Here is a 19,871-nt window from a genome sequence, read left to right as displayed (position 1 = left end):
GGTGAACCTCATCCCATTGGCTTCAGCCCAGCTCTCCAGCCTGTCCAGATCCCTCAGTAGGGCCTTGCTAACTCCAGGAAGATCCACACTCCCAGCCAATTTGGTGTAATTTGTAAACCTACATAGGATGCACTCAGTGCCCTCATCCAGGTCATCAATAAAGATACTGAAGAGGACAGGCCCCAGCACAGACCCCTGGGGAACACCAGGTAGGCACACAGGTGGGCGTCCAGGCGGGTCTTGAATATCTCCAGAGAAGGAGACTCCCCAACCTCTTGGGCAGTATGTTCCTGGGCTCCATCACCCTCACTGTAAAGATGTTCTTGCACACATTTGTGCAGAACTTCCTATGCTCCAGTTTCTGTTCCATTTCCCCTTGTCTTGTCTCCACACACTGCTGAAAAAAGCCTGGTCTCTCCACTTTGAACCCACACCTCAGATATGAGCACTGTCATGACAGCAACCCCCTGCACCTTTCCCCTGCAAGCAGAGCATAGCAGAGCAGAGACACAGTCCCCATGTATCATGCAGTGTTACTCTGCTTACCAACAGAAGAGGCCAGTCTTTCTCTATGCTTCATCTGTGGCATACTCCAGAGTTCAATACACTGCAAAGCTATGGCACATCTATGTTCTTGCAATGATGACACCTTAGTATTCTCTGGGCTCTTATTTCAATGGCATCTAAATAAATCCATAGTCATACAAGTTGAAGAGAAGCTGGCAAATGTTGTCTCATTGTAAGGAAGAGCAAGAAAGATGACAGGGGCAATTATGAACCAGTCAGTCTAACTCCAGTGCCTGGTAAAATTATGGAGAAAGTGATTGTGAGAGTGATTGAAAATCAGGTGATGGACAATTGTTTCATTGGTCACAGTCAACACAAGATCCTGAGGGGAAGTTCCTGTTTAACTATAGGTCTTTTTATGACAATATTAGTGAATTGGTTGACCAAGGGTTGACAGTTGATGTTATCCTTGAGAATTTTAGTAGAGCTTTTAAGACTATTTCTCACAGAACCCTTCTGGACAGAATGTCCTGTATACGGCTAGACAGAAAGAGAATGTGGTGGGTGAGCAGTTGGCCAGTAGGTCAGCCCCAAAGGATTACAGTCAATGGGTTCCATCAGCCTGGTAGATGGTCACTATCAGGGTTCCCCAGGGCTCCATTATAGGGCCACTTCTCTTCTATGTTTTTGTGGATGACTTGCGTGCAGGAATTTTTGCTTATGTTCGCTGATGATAGCAGATGAGGAGGTGCTGCTGCCTCCACTTAGGGTGGAGAGGACTTGCAGAGAGATGTGGACAAGTCAGAGAAGTGGGTACCAGTTGGTACTAAGCACCAAGTGAATAAAGTCTAACAAGACCAAGTGCCTGATTGTGCAACTGGATAGGGGCAACCCTGGACATAAACACAGAATGTATATGGGACACTGGAGAGAGTTCTGACTGAAAAGGACTGGGGGTTCTGGTCAAAATCTAATTGAATGTGAGTGAGCAGTGTGCACAGACAGCCAGGAAAGCTAACAGTCCTCTGGAGCATATCAGGCATTTTATTGCCATCTGGGTGAGGGAGAGGATTGTCCCTCTCTGCTCTGTGCAGCTCCAGCCTCACCTGGAGCACTAGGTTCACTTCTGGGCAATGCAGAACGTAAAGGACATCAAACAATGGGAGGGTGTGCACAGGAGGGCACTGGAACTGGGAGATCTGAAGTTCAGAATTTCACTGTGATTGACTTCTTGTTTAGACAGAGCCCTTCTCACATCCCACATCCTGTGATGAGACACAGGGCACACATGGGACATGAACTTGACAGTATCATTGCACCTAATGCAGAGCCTGGGATCTTCTGTCCCCATGTCTTTCATTAAACATCATACAGACCTCCATCCCACTGCCCCAGGAAGGGCCCTGAGCTAACATGAGAGACAAGATCTCCCTGCCAAGGGTCTGGGAAGCAGGGCTTGTCCTGTTTGCTTCTTAAGACAAAGGAGGATTTTCTTAGCATCAGAGCCACCATGCCAGTGCCTTTACCTGACTGGAGTAATGGCTTCCAATTATCTGCTCTAATTAGTGCCTTGGGAAGCTTGCTTGCTAATGGCCCTCAGTGGGCCCATTAGTACTCCAATAAACTTCACTGTTGCTTCTGACTTTGTCTTGCTGAGTTCTTTGTGCAAACTTCTCTCTGCACTGGTGGTTGACGGACTTAGCAGCAAATACGCCCTGGGGCCCATTCTAACCTTAAAGAGCCTCCTGTGCCTTGTACCTTCCTGTTATCTTCTTCAGGTTTTCAGAACTTGTTCAGCAAAATGGAGAGTGCATAAAGAGCAAGAATCCAAAATTCAGTTATTGTCTATTTGTTTATTCCTTTGGAGGAATGGAGCAAATTCCAGTAATCTCCCTGGGATAAATCATCCAGGGATTTGGGAGGTATCAACTTAAAACTGAACAGGACTCATGAGTATTTCTCACTTTGAGACGGGTTAACACATTCTTCTTGATTTCTATCTTTGTCTTCAACTCTTTTTTTCACTTTTACTGACATTAATGAACATCTTACAGAATTCATGCTTTCTTTGAAGCATGAAAAATTAAAAGAGAGAAAGTGAAAGAAAAAAAGAAATAGAAAAAGAAAAAGGAAAATGAAAAGGAAAAAAAAGGATATGGAAAGGGAAAGGGAAAGGGAAAAGGGAAAGGAAAGAAAAAGGAGAAGAAAACGGCATAGAAAAAGTAAGAGAAAAAGAAAAGATAAGAAGGGATAGATAGAATCACGGCGAAGGAGTTGACAACACAGTCCATCAGACTTTGGCGAGATGGAGCAAATTTGAGTCATCCCCCTAAAAGTCACAAATCAGACAGATAATTGGGAGTTATCTGACTGAACGAAGAGCAAGGGGTGGGGAAATCTGGCAGGCTGTGGCAAGAGCATGTGTCTAAATGGCCTGCTGTAAACATGCCCTTAACGACAGCCATTTATTTAGGAGAGCTGGAGACACCTGGAGGATGAGGGACATAAAATAGACAGCAGGGAAGAGCAGCAGCGGGCGCCGGGCTATAGTCTCAGGGCATTGGCACTGGCACCGCTGTCTGTGTCCCTGAACCTGAAGGCATATGTGTCCAGCAAACACAGTTCTGGAAAACATCGTAGTTTCAGAAAAAGAAAAAAAAAGAAAAAAAAGAAAAAAAAAAGACATCAAATCACCTCAAAGATACATATTTACAACTTAAAATGGAACAAGACTCATGAGGTTTTCTCACGTTGAGAATGGTTAACAAATTTTCATTGATTTCAATCTTTGTCTTTAATTCTTTGTCTCAATTTTATTGACATTAATGAATATCTTTTAAGCTTACGGACTCTAAATAAATAAATAAATAAATAAATAAAACGAGATCCATTTGCTTCTTGTACATGGCCTGATGCCCCTTCGACCTTCACAGATCCCACCAGACTTTTGTTGACGGAGAGTATGAGATCCAGCAGAGAACCTCTCCTCTTTGGTTCCTCCATGGCTTGGTCAAGAATCTCCCATCTGTGCTCTGCACAAATCTTCTGGATGGCACATGCCCTGCTGTGCTGTCCCTGCAGCAGATACTGGAGTGAAAAAGGCTCCCAAAAGGGCCACTGGCCTGACAACATGAGACTCCCATATGTCTGCAGAGGGCACCTTCCACTTGCTCTCCATGAAAAGAAGACAGGAACAGACACTGATGGTCTCCTCTGTTGGCCATTTCCATTAGCTCTGACCTGTCTGCTCTTCCATCCTCAGGCAGATCTCAGTGCACTCTCACAGAGGGCAGTCGCCCTTCCTTGACGCCTCACCCAACCCTTGTTAAGACTCTGTACTCCCCTTGTGCTACAGTGAAGTTGTGGAAGCCATGTAACTGTGTCCCTGTGGTCCACACAGGAGCTCAGGCCTGCAGATCATCTATGGTATCAGTGTGCAGAAGGTGAAACACAGACATTAGACGGATCGTGGGTCTTGGATTCGACGTAGCAACACGGACACTCCATGGGCATGGCTTTCCTGAAGGCCCTGTGCTGCTCTTGCAGATGCGTGTGAATACACCAGACAGCCGGTGCTATCCCCTCTCTGGACCTCAGCTGATGCCCAGGAAAGAGGTGTCTATCTCAGGTATTTCCCACACTGTTTACAAGCACTGGCAAACATCAGGAGCAGCCCAGGCACCTTGGGCATCACCCAGTGTCTGTGTGTAAGCAGCTGCCTCCCAGCTGAAGGACCGAGGACTCAGAGCAGGAGCTCACATGCAGGCAACTCCTTGTGCTCTTCTGAACTGAATCAGAGGAATCCCAGCTCCTGTGATTCTGTGGGGAGCTGAATCTCATTTCAGCTCCGGGATTTCTGTCAAGGGATGAGATTCCTGCACTGCCTCAGCTGGATCACTGTCCTGCACAGGGAAAGTCCAAACCTCCCTGTCCTTGCCTGGGTGCCCTTTGTGCTTCATCAAACGAACTCTAGTAGCACTCGCTATATGTCTCCAATCAGTCACTGACCACTGGATATGTGGTGGTTAATTGAGCGGATTTCAAAACACAGTCATGATGCTGTTGTCTTTCAGGAGATGTTGACCTTGAGGACCCAGGGAAATGTGAGAAGAGATGAGTGGGAAGAATAAAAATGAGATCATCTGCTGTTGAGCTGGGCCACGCTCCTGGGACACAGGGAGCTCATAAAAGTGGATGGTGCTGTAGAGAGACAGCTGTGCCCAGGAGCGTCTCTTGTGCACAGAGAGACACCCATTCGCTGTGTGGATAAAGAGAGGCCAGAGTGGGTGGGGACTAGTTCCCACCCACACAACACAGAAGGTGTGAAAAGCTGTTCTGAGCACCTAGGTTGGAGGTAGTCAGTGTTTGAGGGCTGCCTGGGCTACGCACTCAATAAGGCAGCAGTGGGAGTGGAGGCTGCATCCTGTGTGAGCACGGGTCAGTGCTCTTGTCTTTTCTCAGGTAACTTGCTCTTCTGTTGACAGGACCTGATGCTAACACTTCAAAAATGGTCCTCATCAGGAAACGGGCTTCCCGTACAAAGACTGTGGCAACCCAAACAGAGGGTCTGCTCCAAGATGTGGCAGTTCAGGTCTCTGGCTGCCAGGAGTGCCTCAACCTGCTGCTGCCAGGAGAGGATGGGAAGGATGCAACTTGTGTGCGGTGTGAGCAGCTAGATGAGCTGCTCAGCCTTGTGGTGGAGCTTAGGGAGGAGGTAGTTAGACTGCGGACAATCAGAGAATCTGAACAGGAGAGGCTGAGGTCCATTAAGGACTGTGAAATTGAAATTGATGGGTGGTGCCAGGCCCTATCGGCACTGGGATCCAGGCACACAGCTGAGGCTCCCCAAGAAGCATTTTGCCCCCGGTCACCTTGCAAATAGGCGATAGAAAGGAGTGTGCAGATGGACTGTGCTCCTGCTGCACTGAGCCCTCAGTCCTCCCTTACCCCTACCAATACAAATGTAGAGGTAGGGGGTGTGGGACTGTCGGCAGAGCCTCTATCCTGCAGTTGCCAGTCAGACCAAAGTAGTCTGAGAGAAAAGGATGGGTGGAAACAGGTACCGGCAGCTCGGCGAAGTAGGAGTCCCCCCCCACGACCATGCTTGGCTCCCCAGGTGCCTCTGCAAAATAGGTTTGGGGCCCTGGAACCCGAGGGAGAGGTGAATGCCGATGTGGAAGCAGCCCCACCTGTGAGGGTGCCTCGGGGGAAGCGGACACACCCGCGCCTCAAAACTTCTTCCACACGGAAGGATAGAAGGGTAGTCGTCATAGGCGACTCCCTTCTGCGAGGAATGGAAGGCCCTGTATGCCGGCCTGACCCTAGCCACAGGGAGGTGTGCTCCCTCCCCAGGGCACAGGTCAGGGACATTGCTGGGAGACTTCCCAGTCTGATCTGCCCTTCTGACTACTATCCCCTGCTGATAGTTCAGGCTGGCAGTGAAGAAGTTAGTTAAAAAAGCCTGAAGGCTATCAAAAATGATTTCAGGGGACTGGGGCAGGTAATCGAAGGAACAGGTGTGCAAGTGGTTATTGCATCTGTACCTTCAGTGGCAGGGAGGGATACTGAGTTGGGCCTAAAAACCCACCTCTTAAACAAATGGTTAAAGAGTTGGTGCAGACATAGGAGTCTTGGTTTTTTTGATCATGGGGCAATTTATTCGGCTCCTGGCATGACAGCTGCAGACGGAAGCGGCCTGTCTCAAAGGGGTAAGAGGGTTCCAGGTGAGGAACTGTCAGGACTTATTGACAGGTGTTTAAACTAGGTAGGATGGGGGAAGGGGACAAAACAAGGGTCACTGGGTCTGACGCGGCAGTTCAGGTCTTAAAGCAGAACTCGCTGGGTGCAGACAATGGGGTTAAAAGGCATGGAGAGGGGTGGAGAGATGCTGCCTCTCTCAAGTGCCTCTATACCAACACGCAAAGCATGGGGAATAAACAGGAAGAATTGGAGTTCTGCGTACAGTCACGTGGCCATGATCTCATTGCGATCATGGAAACGTGGTGGGACAGCTCGCATGACTGGAATGTTGTCATGGAGGGCTATGTGCTTTTTAGGAAAGATCGGCTGGCAAGGCGGGGTGGTGGAGTTGCCCTTTACGTGAGAGAGCAGCTAGAATGTATTGAACTCCACCTGGGGGAGAGTAATGTAGAAGTCGAGAGCTTGTGGGTGAGAATCAAGGGCCAGGCTGGCAAAGGGGACACTGCTGTGGGTGTGTACTACAGGCCTCCTGATCAGGAGGAGGAGGTCAATGGGGCCTTCCATAAGCAACTGGAAGTAGCGGCACACTCCCAGGCACTGGTGCTTATGGGGGATTTCAATTATCCAGATATTTGCTGGACAACCAACATGGCCAGGCATGCGCGGTCCAGACAATTCAGGGGATTGTCAGGGGATTGTCAGGGGAGATGAGTGGGAAGAATAAAAATGAGATCATCTGCTGTTGAGCTGGGCCACGCTCCTGGGACACAGGGAGCTCATAAAAGTGGATGGTGCTCTAGAGAGACAGCTGTGCCCAGGAGCAGCTCTTGTACACAGCACAGCCTGCAGGTGACAGAAAGAGAAGAGAGAAATTGGAGAGAGCTTACAAGATATGTACTGTGTAAGCGGGCTGCGAGCTCTATGAAAGAGCATTACTCAAAGACCATGATACAGTAAGTCCCTTGCAGTAGACAATGCAGATGCTTTTAATAGAGGATTATCTAAATGTGGGACAAACCATAGCAGATCTGGCCGCAGGCACTGCATGTTTCTTTACAGTGGAAAAAGCCTTCTGCTCCAGCTGGGGGCTTCCGTGCTGGATTGTAAGAGCACAGCCCTGAGGGCTGCGTGTCCCAGCATGGCTGCAGGCTGTGCAGCTGGGGCTGCAGGCGGGTAACCAGGGCTGTCCTGCAGAGCAGGGTCCCTGCTGTGCCCTAGGGGCTGTGTGCCGGGTATGGGACTCTGCTGCCTGCCAGGCTCAGCACTCAGCCTGCCCGGGGAGCTGCCCAGGGCGCTGCGGGGAGAGGTGTGGGTTGAAGGAGCCCCCCGGCAGGGCTTGTGCTGCCACAGCTGCTGCCTGGGGCAGGGGATCACAACTCCACTTCACAACAGAATGTTTGTGAACGCCCTTGGCAAAAGGAGAGCGAAGGCAGGTTTCCATTTTCTTTTCTGGGGCAAAAAGGATTGGAGTAAAGAAACCTAAAAGGGGGTGTCAGAGATCTGAGAATTTTTCGTAAGTCATTTGCTTGTTTTGTGAACAGTCACACATGATGTGCTCTCAGTCTACCCCTTCTCTAAGAATGGAACCAATTGTAATTATCTTCATTTTCTGCAGGCATGAATAATTCACTTATCATAAAAACAGGCAGCATTTTCTAACTGAAACTGAATGCCACTGAAGCTGGGGTAGGGCACTCTAAGAGCACTTGGGGTAAAGATAAGACAAGAAACAGTAGGAAATATCCAGGGAGAAGGGATAAGAAAATAAGAGGAAGGTCAGAGTTCCATATGCTGCTCCTGCTTTAGGAATGCTAAAATACATGAAATTAAATGCAAGTAATGGTGCTAAATGTACACTGTTGTAAAAGAATAAAAACATTTCATATTATAGCAGGAGGAGTGTGTCTGAGAATGGTCTGGACTTGTCATTATCTTCTGCATTCTGAACAGGTCTCTGAGGCAAGGAACAACAGCAGATGCCCAACAGCAGCTCCATCAGCGAGTTTCTCCTGCTGCCGTTGGCAGACACACGGCAGCTGCAGCTCCTGCACTTCTGGCTCTTCCTGGGCATCTACCTGGCTGCCCTCCTGGGCAACAGCCTCATCAGCACAGCCGTAGCCTGCGACCGCCGCCTGCACACCCCCATGTACTTCTTCCTCCTCAACCTGGCCCTCCTCGACCTGGGCTGCATCTCCACCACTCTCCCCAAAGCCATGGCCAACGCCCTCTGGGACACCAGGGCCATCTCCTACACAGGATGTGTTGCACAGCTCTTTTTCTTTCTCTTCTTTGCCTCAGCAGAGTGTTCCCTTCTCACCATTATGTCCTATGACCGCTACGTTGCCATCTGCAAGCCCCTGCACTACGGGACCTTGATGGACAGCAGAGCTTGTGCCACCATGGCAGCAGCTGCCTGGGGCGCTGGGATTCTCCATTCCCTGCTGCACACTGCCAGTACGTTTTCACTGCCTCTCTGCCAAGGCAATGTTGTGAACCTGTTTTTCTGTGAAATCCCCCAGATCCTCAAGCTCTCCTGCTCAGAATCAAATCTCAGGGAAGTTGTCTTTCTCTTTTTTGGTTCCAGTATAGCCTTCGGCTGCTTTGTTTTCATAGTGGTGTCCTATGTGCAGATCTTCATGGCTGTGCTGAGGATGCCCTCTGAGCAGGGACGGCACAAAGCCTTCTCCACGTGCCTCCCTCACCTGGCCGTGGTCTCCATGTTTCTCAGCACTGCCTTTTTTGCCCACCTGAAGCCTCAATCCATTTCCTCCCCAATCCTGGATCTGACAGTTGCACTTCTGTACGCAGTGGTTCCTCCAACCCTGAACCCTGTTATCTACAGCATGAGGAACAGGGAGATCAAGCACGCTCTCAGGAAGGTGTTGCAATAAGCACTATTCCAGCTTCCATAAAATGCACAACCTCCTCATTGGATTCCCAGTAATGGTTCTTTAGGTTTATGCCTCTTTTGTTGTTTGATTGTGTGAGATATAGCAACGTGCAAAAAAAAAAGAAAAAAATATTATTGAACTTATAAATAAAAATATATTTCACTTCTTTCCTACCTAATTTCCATTTTCTCTATCCAAGAGCTCATGGAAACATGTGACCAGATTCCCTGAATACATTTTAAGGTACCTAAAAAGGTTTCTAAATAGACATTTGCTTAGCTTTTTTTCCTTCCTACTTTGTCTGCATTTGGGGAGGTACATCCACAGACAGCAGCTCAATGTGCTCTTTTCATTTCTGATCTCTTTACACTACCACAGTGCTCCCAAGTCCTCTCATTTGTGCAGTCCTGAAGGTCTTGTGTGTCTCATGACAGTCCTGTTGCCTCTACAGCAGCAATCCAGGGCTGCAGTCAGTAGCCAGCAATATGAACAGGTCTGTCAGAGCTGGTCTCCTTGCTGGCACTGCCATAACAAGAGGGCCCCTTTAGAGCAGGACCAGAGAACTGGAGGGAGGCCTCTTCCAAAGCTGGTGTAAGGAATATACATCAGGAGCTGCTCCCTGAGAAAACCTCGAGATCTTCTGGTGCTCTTCAGTGTGTGACCAGATCAGATTGAATAGTCCCAAGGAGATCCGTAAGCATCTCAGGGCAGTGCTGTGGCTTAAGGTTTATGGGTTGAGACAAAGAGAAAAAGAAAAGGATAATAATTATGACAAATGTATTTATACATATATAATATATTTAGTGTATTTTCACACATATACAACATATGCAGTTGCAAACATATATGAACTAATCCCTGTGCGCATCTGTTTGCAAGTCCAGGACTAGTTGCAGGGGTTTTAACAGCCACAGGGTTCACTGTAGGAGCTGAAGTGGCTGTCGGGCTGTTGCAGGAGTTGAAGTGACCTCAGAGTTCATTGCCAGAGCTGAAACCACCACAGGACCTGTGACTATGTTGGAGCAGCCACTGGGCTCATTGGAGGGGTTGGAGCCACCGCAGGGCTGTACTTCCTCCCTTGGGAGGAATTTGTAGCATTTTCTTATTACCATACTTGGAACAGCTACAGGACCCGTAGCACGAGTAACTGCAGAGCTCATTATGAGGGGTGGAGTGACAGCGGGATCTGTCCCAGAGCTTGGAGCAACTGCAGGATGTGTAGCAAAACCTTGGATCTGCTGCAGGGTCTGTGCCAGGAGTTGCAGAGGCTGCAGCAATGTCAGCAGATCCAGCTCTCTGGATCTGGCACACTGCAGTCATTTGTGCCTCTTAGGGGTTACCAGAGCCACAGCAGACCTGCCCCTAATATTCTACCAGTTTCTCAGGATCCTGCAGTTGCTCAGAGATGAAGTTCCAAATGCCTGGGGGTGCCCACCGCTCCAGGCAGCTGCCCAGACTGTCCCACACCCTCTGCCATGCAGAGCCTTCTCACCTTGGGGCAGATCTCTCAGTGATATTCCTGAATAATTGTTTAACCTCAATCATAGATTCATAGAATCACCAAGTTTGGAAAAGGCCTAAAAGATCATCCATTCCAACCGTTCACCTATTACCTATAGCTCCCACTAAACCATGTCCCTCAACACAATATCCAGTACACCCCCGGACTCACAGAGGCGACAATGTAAATTGTGTAATTCCTAATCATATGGACAATATTACTTCCAAAACCCATAGATGATCGCAGAGCTGAATGTGCACAAAACTTCACTTTGTCAGCTGCCAATTTTATCGTGGTACAAACTGAGGTCAAACAGCATAGCAAAATAAATACCCTAATCAAGCATCCAAGCACCAAGTAAGGAGCTGTGCAGTGAAGCTTCATGAGAAGACTCAACAAGCTCCACACATAGGGAGCACATCCACACATATCAGCACCATGGCCTGCACTTCTCCAGCTCCCACAAAGCCCTATCTGCTCAGGACAGATGTGCCGTTATCTCAACCCTTGGAGTCTCACATCAGGCACCAAAATGACAGTGGTTGTTGAACCCAACATGTGGCTCAGCAGCACACAGTGCTTTGTGCACTGCCCAGTTCCCAGTGGGATGGGGATGAGAACTGGGAAAAAAAATACAACTTCTGGGTTGTAACAAAGCAGTTTACTAAGAGAGATAAAAGAAGAGGAGTAATAGTTATCACTATATATCCGTTGATATGGAATCGTATGTAACAACTGATGCACAAGCACTTGCACAGCACCACCAGACTGATGCTCAGCTGGACCCTGGGCAGTGAAGAGACTGAGATGAACTCCCACCCCTTTCAATACAATTTCTGCTTGCTGTCAGCTGATAGAGAACGTCCCTTTGGCCACTATCAGTCAGCTGTCCTCACTCTGTTCCCTCCCAACTCCATGTGCCCTCCACTGACCATGGCCTTGGCTCTGTACAACACTGCTTAGCAGCAGCTGTAAACATCAGAGTGTTATCAATGATTTTCTCCTCGAACCAAAACACTGCACCACAGCAGACAGTCTGAAGAAAACAATTCCATCCCAGCTGTAACTCAGATTCCTGCCTGTCCCCTCTTCTTGTTCTTCCTGATCAGGAAGCAAGGAACAGAATCTGCCACTCTCCTCTCTGAGCCCTTTCCATCAATTCTCAGCTGGCTCCTCTGCCATCCCCAGGCAGAGCTCAGTGCCCTCTCATGGATGGCAGCAGCCTTTTCTCTTCTTCCATCCCCATCCGTCATGCAGAATCTGTACCCCATTTGCTACAGTACAGAGCTGAGAATCAACCCACCATGTCTCTGTGAACCAAACAAGACCCTAGGCCTGCAAAGGCACAGAGATTTGGAGTTAGCTGAGTGAATGTTTGTGGTCCTCTCATTAGTGTAACGACTCTTCAGAATGCATCCCCTTCCAGAAGCATGTTTTGATTTTGCCTGGCTGGGCCTTGCATCTACACCGTGCTACTGGTGTTCAGAAGATGGCACAAGGTACGAGACGCATTGTGGGGCTCACAGTTGTCCAGTGGACATTGTCACTACCCAGGGCATTTCTTTCCTGAAGGTCCTCAGCAGCATTTGCCAGCTGGCTGGGGGTGTGTTGGAGACCCCAGGGAACTGCCATTCTGTTGTAATACAAGAAGAATTTTACAGAGCAGCTGCCATGGATCAAGATAAGCACTTTACAGAGCAGCAGCTGCGGAGCAGGATAAACAGCATGAGAACCAAGGACACCTTTAGGAAAAGAATGAAAGGCTCGTGGATTTGAAGTGGGGTTTTAGGGTTCTTATTGCAGAAGCTTTCTTCCAATTAGTGCGTGTGATTTTTGAACACCCTTGTTTGTTTGCTATAAAAGTGCGGCTTTTCAGGCAATAGATGGACACAGCTATAATTAACTATATTGGTGTGTGGTTGTTTGTCCTAGAACACTGACCTTTTGCCTTCAGGTTCGCCAAGATGTGGGGGCCCGCAATGTCATGGGATTTAACTCTTGAACACCTGTGGGATCCCGAGAAACTAAGCCAGTATTTGAGTCAGGGATGGTGCAGCCTAGATAGATCTAGGGGGGTACGACTTATTTGGGGCTTGGCTTGTGCTTACCGTGCTCTATAGAACACTGTTCCGAAAAGAGAGTTTCCGAGCTGAGTTTCAAGCCAAAAAGGGAAATCCCCAAGTCGATTTTGATCAGTCAAAGGAGGCACCAGTAACAATATCAGTTGCCTCTGTGGAAGGCAAGAAATGGAAATGGATGTCCTCACGTCTAGAACAGAGAAAAGAAGTGGAGGAGAAGGCAGCAGAAGATCCAGGTGACGGGTCTGGATCAGCACTGAGAAAGGCAAAAGGAAAAGTGGCATGAAGAAGAGAGTGATGAGGAGGAAATCTCTATTACTGTTTGTCGACCCCTGAAGATGACTGAAATCGAAGGCGTAAGAAAGGAGTTCACACGGCACCAGAATGAATCTCTTGTTACCTGGTTGCTTCGCTGTTGGGACAGCTGGGACGGTAGCTTGTTGTGACATGTCAGGCCCTTCCCCATATTCTGGAAGAATCTTAGTGTAATACAGTAGGTGTAGACGAAAAGGTGTAGGTTATATAAGGATGTGTCTGTTTCAATAAATCACCATTTTGCCACTTCATCACCTTGGTGTCACTTGGTAATTGGCCTAGCTGCTGCTTCAGTTGAGGGTGAGAGATCGTAAAGAAATTAACGACCATAAAGCCTTCATGTGTATCATTAAAATTCTCAGCTATTAGACACAAGCGCTTTCCAAATCGAGCAAGGAACAACAGTAAATTGCACTGCGTGTTTCCTTGTGGTGTTACCTACGTGACCACAGAGAAGACATGAGGAAGTGGCATGACCAGCCTACTCCTGTACTATTAGCACGGGTGAGGGAACTACAAAACAGTCCAACCACCAGTGCGGCTGCTCCAGTTATCGCAGGTAACCAATAGAGGGGCCCTGCCCTCAGTCAAGGGAGTGGAAGGGATAATAGAGTTTATTGGACTGTGTGGATTTCATGGCCTGGCACATCAGAACCACAGAAATATAAGGCACTGGTGGATACTGGTGCACAGTGCACCCTAATGCCCTCCAGTCATGAAGGGACAGAATCAATCCATATTTCTGGATATCTCTCAAGAATTGACTGTGTTGGAGGCTGAAATAAGCCTCAGTGGTAAAGACTGGAAAAAACATCCTATGTGAGTGGCCCAGGCTTTCCGTTCATACTTGGTATTGATTACCTCAGAAGAGGGCATTTCAAGGATACTAAGGGGTATCACTGGGCCTTTGGAATCGCTGCTGTAGATACGGACAACATTAAGCAGCTGTCAGTTTTACCTGGCCTGTCAGAGGACCCGTCTGTTGTGAGGCTGCTACGAGTAAAAATAAAAGAGCAGCAGGTACCGATTGCTACAAAGACAGTGCACAGACGGCAGTATCGCACCAAAAGGGATTCCTTGCTCCCCATTCATGATTTGATTCGCCAGTTGGAGAATCAGGGAGTGATCAGTAAAACTCACTCACCTTTTAACAGCTCCATATGGCCAGTGCGTAAAGCCAGTGGAGAATGGAGGCTGACAGTAGACTACCGTGGCCTGAATGAGGTCACACCCCCACTGAGTGCTGCTGTGCTGGAGAGCAAATAATTCAAATTCTTCTATGAGCCAGTTTTGCTATTAAGTGAAGCAAAGTAAAAGGGCCTGCCCAGGAAATTCAGTTCTTAGGTATAAAGTGGCAGGATGGATGTCATCACATCCCAACAGTGATTGACAAAATCACTGCCATGTCTCCACCAACTAGCAAGAAAGAGACACAATCTTTCCTGGGTGCAGTGGGCTTTTGGAGGATGCACATTCCAAACTACAGCCTCATTGTAAGCCCCCTTTATCAGGTGATGCAGAAGAAGAATGATTTTGCATAGGGCCCAGAGCAGCAGCAGGCTTTTGAACAGATTAAGCAGGAGATAGCCTGTGCCGTGGACCTGGGGCCAGTACGGACTGGACAGGATGTAAAGAACATCCTCTATACTGCTGCTGGAGAGAAAGGTCCCACTTGGAGTTTGTGGCAAAGAGCCTCAGGAGGGACCCAAGGCTGACCCCTGGGATTTTGGAGCTGAGTGTACAAGGGGTCTGAAGAGTGCTACACTCCAACTGAGAAGGAGATCTTAGCCACGTATAAGGGGGCTCGGGCTGCTTCCGAAGTAGCTGGTACTGAAATGCAGCTCTTTCTGGCACCTCGACTGTCAATGATGAACCGGATGTTGAAAGGGGAGGTTCCCTCCACCCATCATGCTACCGATGCCACCTGGAGCAAGTGGATTGCACTGATTAGACAACAAGCGCGGATGGGGAACCTCAATTGTCCAGGAATTTTAGAAGTGATCATGAACTGGCCTGAAGATAAAAAGTTTGGAATATCACCAGGAGAAGAGGTGTCATGTGCTAAAGCGGCCCCACCATACATCGAACTACCAGAAAATGAAAAGAAATATGCTCTTTTCACTGATGGATCATTTCATATTGTAGGGAAGCATCGGAGATGGAAAGCTGCTGTTTGGAGCCCCACACGACAGGTCACAGAGGCCACTGAAGGTAAGGGAGAATCAAGTCAGTTTGCAGAGGTAAAAGCTGTCCAGCTGACCTTAGATGTGGCTGAACGGGAGAGGTGGCCAATGCTTTATCTTTATACTGACTCATGGATGGTGGCAAATGCCTTATGGGGGTTGTTACAGCAGTGGGAACAAAATAACTGGCAACGGAGGTGTAAACCTATTTGGGCTGCTGAACTGTAGAAAAACATAACTGCTCAAAAAAAAGATATGATTGTAAAGGTGTGTCACGTGGATGCACACTTGCCCAAGAGTCGGGCTATTGCAGAACAACAAAACAACCATCAGGTAGATCGAGCTGCCAGAATTGAGGTGGCTCAAATAGACTTGGACTGGCAGAACAAGAGTGAATTATTTCAAGCTTGATGGTTCCATGAGACCTCAGGCCATCAAGGAATGGACATAACATATAATTAGGCTAGAGACTGAGGGGTGGACTTAACTATGGATGCTATTGCGCAGGTTATTCATGACTGTGAATCATGTGCCATAATTAAACAAGCCAAGAATATGAAGCCTCTCTGGGGGGATGGCCAAGGCAAAAGTATAAATATGGGGAGGAGTGACAGGTGAATGATGTCACCTTGCCAGGATTTCATAATGATAAGCGTTTTGTGCTTACCATGGTGGAAGCAACCACTGGGTGGCTTGAAACATACACAGTACCCCATGCTACTGCCAGAAACACAATATTGGGTTGTTAGAAACAAGTCCTATAGAGACATGACACCTCAGAAAGAACTGAGTCTCATAATGGGACACATTTCAAAAATTCCCTTAATAAATACTTGGGCCAAAGTTCATGGCATTGAGTGAATTTATCATATCCCCTACCATGCACCAGCTTCTGGTATAATTAAAAGATACAATGGGGTGTTGAAAACTATGTTGAAAGCAATGGGTGGTGGAACACTGAAGCACTGGGAAAAGCATTTGCATGTGGTGCAAGGATGCTGTAAAAGTTCATATCCCACATGTGCCCTGTGTCTCATCACAGGATGTGGGGTGTGAGAAGGGCCCAGTCTGAACAAGCAGTCAATCCCAGTGAAACTCTGAACTTCAGATCTCTCAGTTCCAGTGCCCTCCTTTGCACACTCTCCCAGAGTTTGATGTCCTTTATGTTCTGCATTGCCCAGAAGTGCACCCAGGGCTCCAGGTGAGGCTGTAGCAATGCAGAGCAGAGAGGGACAAACCTTTCTCCCACCCAGCTGGCAATAAATTGCTTGATGCACTTTAGGGGACCGTTGGCCTTCTTGGCTGGCTGGGCACACTGCTGACTCACTTAAAATTTTATGTTGAGCAGGACCCCCAATGCTTTTCAGTCAGATGTCTCTCATGTGTCCAATATACAGACAGTGTTTATGTCCAGGGTTGCCCCTGCCCAGGTGCAAAATCAGGCACTTGTTCTTGTTATACGTTATGCACTTGGTGCTTAGTACCAACTGGTACCCACTTCTCTGACTTGTCCACACCTCTCTGCAAGTCCTCTCCACCCTCAGTGGAGGCAACAGCACCTCCTCATCTGGTCTCACCAGCAAACTTGCTCAGAACGTCTTCTAGTCCTGCATGCAAGTCATCTGCATAAACATGAAAGGAAACTGGCCCTAAAATGGAACCCTGAGGAACTCTGGAAGTGACCATCTACCAGCCCGATGGAACCCACTGACTATAATCCTTTGGGACAGAACTACTGGCCAACTGCTCACCCACCACTGCTGGTGAACCTGAAAGGCAAAATGTCAGCGTGCTGGGACAAACAGACAAACACCAATATATTTACATATAGCTGCGTCAATTTATTGCCCGAAAAGCCATGATTTTATAGGAGACAGACAAGGGTGTCCAAAAATCACACACGCTAATTGGAGGAAAGCTACTGCAATAACAACCCTATAACCCCCGTTCAAAGCCACGAGCCATTCATTCTTTTCCTAGAGATGTCCTTTGTTCTCATGCTGTTTATCCTGCTCCGCAGCTGCTGCTCTGTAAAATTCTTCTTGTATTACAACACACCACATTCTGTTTCTGTCTAGCCGTATGCAGGAATTTCTGTCCAGAAGGGTGCTGGAGAAATAGTATCAAAAGCTCTACTGAAATCCTCAAGGATTACATCAACTGCCTTCCCTTGTTCAGCTCAATGGATAAAGGTGTCATAAAAAGACCTGAAATTAAATAGGACCTTCCCCTCTGTATCCTTTGTTGTCTGTGACCTGTCCTTCAGTTGTTTTTCCATAACTCCCACCATCATTTTCTCCATAATTTTACCAAGCACTGTAGTGAGACTGAGAGGTCCACAGTTCCCCTTGTAATCTTTCTTGCTCTTCCTTACGATAAGACAACATTTGCCAGCTTCCTGTCAACTGGTATGACCCTAGATTTATTAGATGCCATTGAAATGCGAGCCCAGAGCATGCTAAAGTGTCATCAGTGCAAGAACGTAGATGTGCCATAGCTTTGCAATGCCTTGAAATCCAGACTATGCCACAGATGGAGCAGAGAGGAAGATCTGCCTCTTCTGTTCTGAGCTCATCCTTTCGGTAAGCTGAATATTACTACATACTCCATGGGGACAGGTGCAAAAGACACACTGGGTGCCCTAAGCACGGGGCTGTGGTGGTATTTAGGATGGCCAAGAATACCTCCCTTCTGGCCCTCAGCTGATGCTCCAGAAGGAGGTGTCTATCTCATAGATTTTCCATCACAGTTTACAAGCACTAGCACAAAACTAGGATCACTCAAGGCACCTTGGGCATCACTGAGAGTCTGTGTACGAGCAGTGCAGTCCCTGTGGATTCAGATGGGGACTCACACACAGACACCTCACTGTGCACATCTGAACTCAGCTAGGTGAACTTGCAGCCCCCGTGGTTCTTTGAAAAACTGATCCCAATTCAGCCCCAGGGTTTCCATCTGAGGATGAGATGCCTAACGCTAGAATAAGGATTCGATGGTCTGATGATAACTGGACAAATGGAAATGGATTTAAATTAAAAAGGGGAGACATAGGTTAGATGTGAGGAACCTATTTTTTTACACAGCAACACTGGAAAAAGTTGCCCTTAGAGGCTGAGCATGATGATGGATGGGATCCTGGGTTTACTCTGGGTTTACCCTCATGACAATACAGGTTTCTACTCATACTTTTCTCTAGGTGAACTCTCACTTTACTCAAGGTTTCACTCACAATTCACCATTAGGGTGTGTGATCGGGAGATGGGCTGGTGGAGTGACTTGCTGGCATCCCCGAGGGAAGGCTGCCAGGCAGATACCCCCAGAAAAGTTGTTGACTTCCTGCCCTGTCACAGTCAGACAGACCTGACTGATGAGGAGGGTTGGAAGAGAGTCCCAACTCAACATCACAGGAGCCCCCCCATGCCTGCCTAGCCCTCGACCCCTGATCCATCTAAGCAACAGGTTTGACACTCTGAAATCTGAAGGAGATAAGAATAGGGAGGCAATGGAGGATCTGCCTAGGAGGGAACCTAATGCAAGGCAGTCACTACCAAGCCTTGTGACTTCCTCTGCCATTAAAGAAAGAAGGGTGGCCGTGGTGGGTTCTCAGAGGAATAGAGGGCCCCATTTGCAGACTGGACCCGAGTTGTCAGGAAGTCTGCTGCCTTCTTGGCTGCAGGTCAGGGACATAACAAGGAAACTCCCAATGCTGGTTAGGTCCACTGATTATTTTCCACTACTCATAGTTTAGGTGGGCAGTGATGAAATTTCTTAGATAAGACTACAAACTATAAAAAGAGATTTCAGGAATTTAGGCCATTTAGTTCACAAAGTGGGAGATCAAGTGATTTTTTGTTCTATACCTTCAGGGGCAGTGAGGGACACAGAGCAGGCTTGGAAAGCAAAGCAATGAACAATTGTCTCAGAGGTTGGTACTGAGCCAGAAACTTTGGGTTCTTTGATCACAGGACAGTTTACTTGGCCCATGGTCTGTTATCCATGAATGGAACCCAACTGTCTCAAAGGGGGAAGTGAATCCTAGCACAGACGGTAGCGGGGCTTATCGAAAGAGCTTTAAACTAGCTACGATGGGGGAGGGGACAAAACAGGGCTTACCAGAGATAAGCCTAGGGAAATGCTGTTTGAGCTGGGAGAGAGGCAGATGCCTCAGCTGAAGTGTCTACACCAACACAAGGAGCTTGGTCAACAAGCAGGAGGAGCTGGAAGCAACTGTGCATCTGACAAACCATAACCTAGTTGCTATTACCGACCCATGGTGGGACCACTGCCATGACTGGAGTGCTGTGATGGATGGTTACAAGCTCTTCAGAAGGGATAGAGGAGGAAGGAAGGGTGGTGGTGTGGCCCTTTATATTAAAGAGAGTTTTGATGTTGAAGAGCTTGGGCTTCAGAATGAAGTGCATGTTTGTAAGGATCAGGGGAAAGGCCTGTAAGTGTGACATCTTGCTAAAGGTTTCTTATAGACCGCCTAATCAAGATGAATTGATGGGTGAGGCATTCTATGAGCAGCTTACTGAAGTCGCACGATCGCCAGCACTCATTCTCTTGGGAGACTTCAACCTCCCTGATATATGCTGGGAATATAATAAAGAGCAGAGGAAGCAGTCCAAGAGGTTTCTAGATTGTATGGAAGACAGCTTCCTTACGCAGCTGGTATGAAGTCCTACCAGGGGTGGTT

This window comes from Coturnix japonica, chromosome 27, assembly GCF_054131305.1.
Source record: "Coturnix japonica strain WE chromosome 27, WE-NBRP24, whole genome shotgun sequence".
Lineage (NCBI taxonomy): Eukaryota > Metazoa > Chordata > Aves > Galliformes > Phasianidae > Coturnix > Coturnix japonica.
The sequence above is the reverse complement of the archived record's forward strand: the minus strand, read 5'-3'. Positions refer to the sequence as shown.